Source organism: Triticum urartu, chromosome 7A (genome assembly GCF_056163025.1).
Source record: "Triticum urartu cultivar PI428250 chromosome 7A, HENAU_Tu73, whole genome shotgun sequence".
NCBI classification, from domain to species: Eukaryota; Viridiplantae; Streptophyta; class Magnoliopsida; order Poales; family Poaceae; genus Triticum; species Triticum urartu.
Window position 1 is genome coordinate 688,379,272 of NC_141879.1, and position 7,988 is coordinate 688,387,259.

Consider the following 7,988-nt stretch of genomic DNA (forward strand, 5'->3'; position numbering starts at 1 on the left):
TATGTTAGGTGCTCTTGCTCTATCGAGGTTTATCAATTGGCATCCGAATTGTTTATTTTTGATATTTTTTGACGGATTAGGCCAACTCCACCGCGCGATCCTATCCTGTCCGCCCCCGTCCGTTTGGGGTAAAAGGGACAAACGAGACGGCCCAGCGCGCGGGCGCAAACGGACAAATGTCCGGATTCCGTCCGCTTTCGACCCATCCCCGGCCCAAATTTGCGCTCGGTTTGGGGTGAAAAGGACTCCCGCGGACGGCCTCGACGCACGCCCTTGTCCCCCCCCTGGCCCGCCTGTCGGGGACACTAGCAGTCCCTCCGCTCCCAACGTTTCACCCTCTCTCCCCGCCCCGCCCCGCCGCCGGCGCCGCCGCTATTCTCCGGCCGCCTCCTCACCGCGCAGCCCCCCGCCGTCCGTACCAAACCACGTCTCGACATGGCCGCCACCACGCCCGCGCTTCCGCCGTAGTTTTGGTCGTCGATCGGAGGAGGTTTGGCCCTCGCCGTCCTTGCCGGTGGCAGAGGGGACACGACTGCCGGCGACGTACCATGGCGACCGAGGCAGATTCCCACGAGAGCTCCAGAGCGGCCTGTAGCCGGCCGGCAACCACCCTGCTGCGTCGAGGTGATCATCGCGGCCTCTTCGCCACCACGAGCGCAAGGTGTTCGACCTTTTGCCAACAAAGGTATGGACAGTGGAGACGAGTTTTTCTACCATCACTTCCTTTGTTCATCGGACGATTCGTCGTCGGATGATGACGATCTTTTGGTGGCTGCACTGGTCGTTCACGACCATATTCAACGACAGCTTCCTCGGTACAGGGGTCAGTCCCTGGCCGTGCTCCCAACCTGAACCGCAACAGTGAGAGAGGCCACGCCCTGCTCTATGGAGATTACTTTGCCAACACCCCGCTGTTCAGGCCGGATAAATTTCGTCGCCGTTTTCGTATGGCCAGGCATGTGTTCAATCGTATCCGAGAGGGAGTGGTTGCTCATGACCCATACTTCGAGTGCAAGACGGATGCCCTTGGCAAGCTTGGATTCTCCTCCTACCAGAAATGCACCGCGGCCATTCGCATGCTTGCATATGGAATTCCAGGCGATCTGGTGGATGAGTATGTGCGTATGAGTGAGACAACATGTCTGATGTCAATGTACAAGTTTTGCCAGGCTGTGATCGAGGCCTTTGGCCCAGAGTACTTGAGGCAGCCAACTGCCGCTGATACAGAGAGATTGTTGGCGACCAACGCAGCTAGAGGCTTTCCAGGTATGCTTGGCAGCATAGATTGTATGCACTGGGAGTGGAAGAACTGTCCATTTGCTTGGCAGCGCCAGTACAAGGGGCATGTTAACGGGTGCACTGTCATATTAGAAGCGGTGGCATCACAAGATCTTTGGATATGGCATTCTTTCTTCGGCATGGCAGGTTCTCACAATGATATCAACGTGCTGCAGCGTTCTCCAGTCTTCGCGAGGCTTGCAGAAGGCCACTCCCCACCTGTCAACTTTGAGATCAACGGCCACCATTACAACAAGGGATACTATCTAGCAGATGGTATATATCCTCAGTGGTCAACTTTTGTGAAGACAATCTCGAAACCCCAAGGTGAGAAGAGAAAGAGATTTGCCCAAATGCAAGAGAGTGTTAGAAAGGATGTGGAACGTGCTTTTGGTGTGCTTCAATCCCGGTGGGGTATCGTTCGAAACCCTGCACTGTCATGTGATGAAAGGAAGCTTTGGGAGGTGATGACTACTTGTGTGATCATGCACAACATGATCGTCAAGGACGAGCGTGATGAGAGTATCTTCGACCAATGATTTGATTATTAAGGTGAAAATATTGAGCCCCTGCACCAAGACCCGGCCACATTTGAACAGTTTTCCCAATTCCACCGTGAGATGCGTGATTGGCACACCCATGTGAATCTTCAAAATGACTTGGTTGAGCACGTGTGGGATCACGTTGGCAACCAATAGATGTATTTGTCCATTTTATGTTTAGTCAAGACAATTTCGATTTGGTTGTAAAAACTATTTTATTAAAGACAATTTCAATTGGGTTGTAAAACTATTTTAATTTTCAGACAAATATTTGGGTTCGAAACTAGTTTTAATGCAAATTTGGGAAATTCTTGGCCCTGACGGACAGGATGGGGCAAAAGGATGCGGCCGCACGGCCACCGCATCCCAGGATAGGCCCGGACACGATCCTAAATCCCTACCCAAAGGGACAAAAACAGGACAAAACGGACGTCCGTTTAAGGTCGTGCGGTGGAGTTGGCCTTATTTGTTCTTGCAGGGATAGAGAGAAGGGATGGGAGACGGTAGAATGAGAAAGAGAGGACACAGACTGCTTTGGCTGCGTGCTGGGTTGGTGGGTCAACTCAGAATTCAACTCGCTGCTGTCGGAGCTTGCCGTCAACGGAGACAACAAGCTCAGGCTGTGTGTTGGGTCGGCTGGTCAGGTCAGAGTTTGACTCGCCGCCCACGCATGAGCTCAGACGGACGGAACTTTAGCGCACTATATCGCAGAGGGCGGCGTGCCAGACCTGAGGGGGGCAGCACTGCAGCGGCGACCGAGCTCGGCCCCAACGTCCGACACGATATATTTTTCGTTCCCCTCAATCCCGCTCCTGCTCGGCCGTGGTCTCGGGTACGACTGTTGAACCACTCTGTGGCACGCACACACGCACACATGATATAATTCTAAGATTGTTGTTCGTCGGTGCAAACCCTGAATAATCTGGCCCCTTGGTGATTGCGTCTGTCCATGATGACATGAAGAGCTGGTTTGATTAGCTTCCATGATTCGCTGTTGGAGAGAGCAACCATAAGTGCAAAATCGCAAAGCTGGCTCAATCCAGTCAGATTAATCCTGCCTTGGTTGATTCAATCAAGCTACCTAAGAGCCTAAGACACGTACGTACGGAGGGGCACAATCGTGATACAATAGAAACAACAGCCGTTAACCTGCATAAAACACGCTCCGTTATTGCATGGCACCCAGCAAACTTCAGGTGCATAGCCTGCCGTAACATGCGCAGTTGCTTGTTGCTGGGTGTTGTGGATTAGTATTGTTGTTACTTGAACAAAATAACATCCATTTTTATAATGTTTGGGCGGGTACAATACAGTTATCCCATGGAGGACACGTAGAACGAAGGTGCGTGTGATGTGCAACGCGAACGCTCATCTTCCCCAGCGACTCTGTTCGTCTCTGGCGCATGAGGAGGAATCAGAGTTCGGTGAGTCGAAATCAGAATAGGGAAGTCAAGGTCATACAAGTCGGATAGGCGACCATGCCGTTGGTGCTCTCCTAAACCTGTGCCATTGATCACAAATAAGCCGTGTCCTGATTGGAGTAGTTTTCTTCCCAAACCTGCCCATCGACCTCGATTGACACGTGCCGCTGCCTCTATTTGACAGTGAAACCTTGGCTCCAGACTTTGGAATGCAACCTCTAATCTCAGCGAGGTAATGGAAGTGGCGATAAGTGAAAATTTTCTATTTCCAGTCAGATCGGCTTCGTCCTGGAATGGTATTGGATGAAATCAATTTGTTCGATGATGCGTATAGGTTTCCTACAATAAAACCGATGCTTACTTAGGCTAATTTGCATATGTGGGCACAAAGAGGAGGACCTTTTGCAATTACACGTGCAAAATCACATTCAATTAAGGTTTGCTTTTTTCTATAGCACTAACTCTTGAATATATTAATTCATAGGATACAAAAAGAAGAATATTAATGCATAGGCGTAGCACTGTATTAACAAAGGTTCACACGTTTAATTCATGGGTGACAATACTCTCCCGCCCCCCTCTGTTTTCTATTGCCATTGCTATATCATGTAGCACACACACACATTTAAATTCATTTATTTACAAATGCGCATGAACTGTCGAGGTAGAATGTTTCTCTTTCTCGTAATGATGTATGTCTTGTGGCTAAGGGTGAAAGTCCAACCAAGACCAGATAAATATATATCCACTATGTGTGGCAGCCATAACGATTGTGGACGCCCGGGCAACCTGGTGGATATGATGAGGGGGATCTCTGGAAATATCGTTAATGGTCTATGACCCAATGTGATGGGCAAGAAGGACGCGGCGAGGAGGTAGAAATACATATAAACCTTTCCAGTTTTTATCCTGAGATCAGTTTTTTCAGTTATAAATTTTCACTTGCATAATCATAGTTCAATGATAGGGGTGCCATGCGGTGTCCCAATTCATCAATTTGGAATGGCCATGTTAGAATGCATTATGATCAGATAAACACCGTGGCCACCATCAGTGAGGGCAGGAAAGACCATACACGGAAATATGAGTGAGTTGCCGTGTTGACAACACTGAAAAAAATAGCGCTCTATAACGCCGTTAATAGCACGCTATAGCATATAGAGAATTGTCTCACTAAATAAATCAATGTACAATGTCTCGCTAATAGCACGCTAATAGCGTATTTTCAGGGGCCACGCTATTTTCTGTAGCGCGCTATTTTTTTCATTGTTGACATAGAGGACACGGACATTTTTAGGGGAGGTGTCTTACCCATGTTTATGACTTTTGTTTTCACCCGTTGCAACGCACGGGCATATTTGCTAGTTATACTAACGGATCACACGAAGTTTTTGTTGAGTTTTGTGTGACTAAAGTTTTGAAGTTTTGGGTGAGATCACGATGCATGAAGGAATAAGGAGTGCGAAGAGCCTAAGCTTGGGGATGCCCTAGGCACCTCAAGGTAATATTGAAGGACTCCCAAGCAACTAATCTTGGGGATGCCCCGGAAGGCATCCCCTCTCTTTTGTACCAACTATCAGTAATTTTACTTGGAGCTATATGTTTATTCATCACATTAAATGAGTTTTGTTTGGACCGTCGTGTACTATATGAGTCTTTGCTTTGTTTGCTTTTTAGTTTCTCACAATCATCCTTGCTAAACACACTTATTTGAGAGAGCCACACGCTTATCATGATTTGTTAGAATACACTGTGTGCTTCACTTAAATCTTTTGAGCTAGGCAGTTGCTCTAGTGCTTCACTTATACCTTTTTGAGCATGGCGATGGTTATGTTTTAAAGAAATACATACACTCTCGTGCTTCCCTTTTATTATTTTGAGAGTTGATTAAATTTTGAAGAAATACATACATTCTCATGCCTCACTTATATTATTTTGGGAGTTGATTAGATTAAATTTTGAAGAAATATTTGCACTCTCATGCTTCACTTATGTATTTTTGAGAGATGATGATAGTGATGGTAATGTGCACAAGATATGAATTTGGTCCCAATGTGATGATCCAAGAGGGATATAATAAAAACTTTCATATAGATCATTGGATATGATAAGCTTGATTCCTTGCAATAGTTTTGCGATATGAAGATGATAATATGTGAGTTATGCTAGTGTCTAACTGTGCTTTAGTAAGAATATTGGTGTTAAGATTTGTGATTCCCTATGCATGCACGTAAAGTCAATAGTTATGCAACGAAGTTACATCCTACTTATGATGCATTATTCAGTGTTAGTTATGTTCAATGCATGTAGTGCAGAAAAGCCTAACTATGGCGTGGCAAAAACAGCCTTGGTGGCGTGGACACCCGGCACCACCAATGTGACGCTAGTGTTAAAAATTAGCACTGACGTTGCCACCTACGCCGGCAGTATTTTGGACGGTAATGGCGTGCTGCGTGGTCCACGCCAGCAGTATTAGTCATTAGTTATGACATTCCATGTTTCGCGATGCTAGTAATTTAATTTTTATATTTGAAATAAAAGCTGTACAATAGCGATCTCAACCAAAATTACAGCATAATCCAGTTTAAGAACTGTCAATAAATCAACTATAAATAGACCCAAAGACAACATTTAAGCTCAACAATGCACTTATTGATATAGTTCAACAAAGTAGGCAAAGTAACACACATATGAACATACAAGTTCAAGTAAATAGAATTGATAATAACATGAGATCTTCCATGCATGCCAACTAGCTAACTAGGACTTTTCGGCGGGCGAAGTCAGGGTCATGGTGCGGAGTAAGTGGACCATCATCGCTGCCAGCAAACTTGTAATAGACCATGATCTCATCACGATCATAGTTGAGATTGAACGTGGCTCTCTCCCCAGCTTCCATCTCGTAAGCAATTTCAAGGGCTTTCCAACCAGGGCAACCGAAGTAGGTGTGGTTTGCCTCATTGGTGACAAGACAATTGAATTGTTGGGCCGTCAGCATCTTCATGAGGGTGTACTGGAATGTGATGGTGGCATCAACTGGAAGTCTAAACTTCTTTAAGAAGTAACGTCTTGCCCCGCAAGGGACGACCTGAGCAGAATTGAAAGAAAGAAGTAGCTAGCTAGTTAGACAATTTTGGGCACAACCGTATACATCATATGAAACTCAATCAAAACACATTGAACTAAAACATATCTTCCTAGTGAGGAAGTCATTCGGCAGATCTACGAAGAACTTATTACCCCTTTAGCATCTCACCGAACCACAAGTCTCACATGGGGCATCCATTTACTGCTTTCATGAAGTTGACAAAAATAAGCATACATAACAGATGCATAGATATAATGCAACATAAGCAGTTAGTATGAACCAGCGCTATCTGGCCATCTAGATATTAACATATACTTGTAATTAAATAGTTCTATAAACTATGCGTAGTTCAAACATAAAACATGCATAAAGCTAAACAGTTCATACGAAATAGGTAGCGCGCGCTAAGCTAGTGGCCAGAGGGACCAGCCTCGTGGTCGTGCCTAGTGGACCTATGACGACACCCCTATTGACCCTTCTCATCACGATCCAAGGCATCCCAGTCTATGGGATCCTCCTCTGCACTCTTCCTAGCTGCACACTGAAGTAAAATCATCTTGTTGACCTCCACGAGTTTGTCATATCTCGCAAGCTCACTCACCAATGCGTTGAAGAACTGCATCTCGACCTGTTTGTTCTCCTTCTCCTCAACCCTAGTGCATATACTCATGTCCCCGGGCACGAGGAACATTGCGAACTCACGACACTCAGGGAAATTCAGAGTCGCCCCTTCCTGAAAGAACTCTACTTCCATGACATCATAAGCGCACGCCGCTAACTCCGGGGTGTCCCAAGGGCCAAGTTCGTGCACGACATTGTTGTCGGTGTCAAAACTGGCCGATCTCGGGTAGGGGGTCCCGAACTGTGCGTTTGAGGATCGATAGCCATCCCATGGCATCTGCCGTGCGCCCACCAAGACATTTCCCCATAAAGAGTCGAAGTGTGGAACTTTGGCAATGATATATGTACCTAAAAGCACCAAGTTAATATTAGAAGCTAAACAACAGTTGAAAAATGATGTAGTGCAACACTCCCTCCATCCCATTATATAAGATTTTATTACATGTATATCTAGACATCATCAAAACATTAAGGTAACACTCTTCCTTATTGCTATGTAGCCTGGGATTGCATATTTAGTCATTCAGTACAATGCACGTTGCTATGTAGCCTCAAATATATTAAATATGGCCCTAGTTAACCTACTTATAAATGGGTTACAGATATATTCAGTGAAATGTCTGATTCGACGATTAATCCCTTATCAGCCCTAGACTATATGGTACCAGCTATCGATATCCTGAACGATGAGTACATATAAGCAATGCGAGAAACTAACCTCGATGGAACACAACATTGTTCTCAATATTGTCCTGCATGAGTACATATAAAGGCATGTTAAGCACAATAGGCTAAACATCAACCAAATATATCCATGGTAGACAACATAATCTACAAATGATAGCTCCAGTGTGCAGGCTTAAGTACGCTAGTTAAGCAAAACAGGAAGTGGAAAGGTGTTTTAACCGCATCAGGCATAACATTTAAAAACAAGCAAATAGTCATTCAAACTGGTATTGTGCAGGTCTAAAGTACACCAGTTATTGTTAAAAAAACGAAAAGGCATGTTAACTGCAATATCCTTAACAACAACCAAAT

The 7,988-nt window shown here is 45.5% G+C and overlaps 1 pseudogene; it reads left to right on the forward strand.

Annotated features, from left to right (window-relative positions):
• Window positions 1-687: 687 nt before the first annotated feature.
• Window positions 688-1,976, forward strand: LOC147961551 (uncharacterized; annotated as a pseudogene).
• The last annotated feature ends 6,012 nt before the right edge of the window (window positions 1,977-7,988 follow it).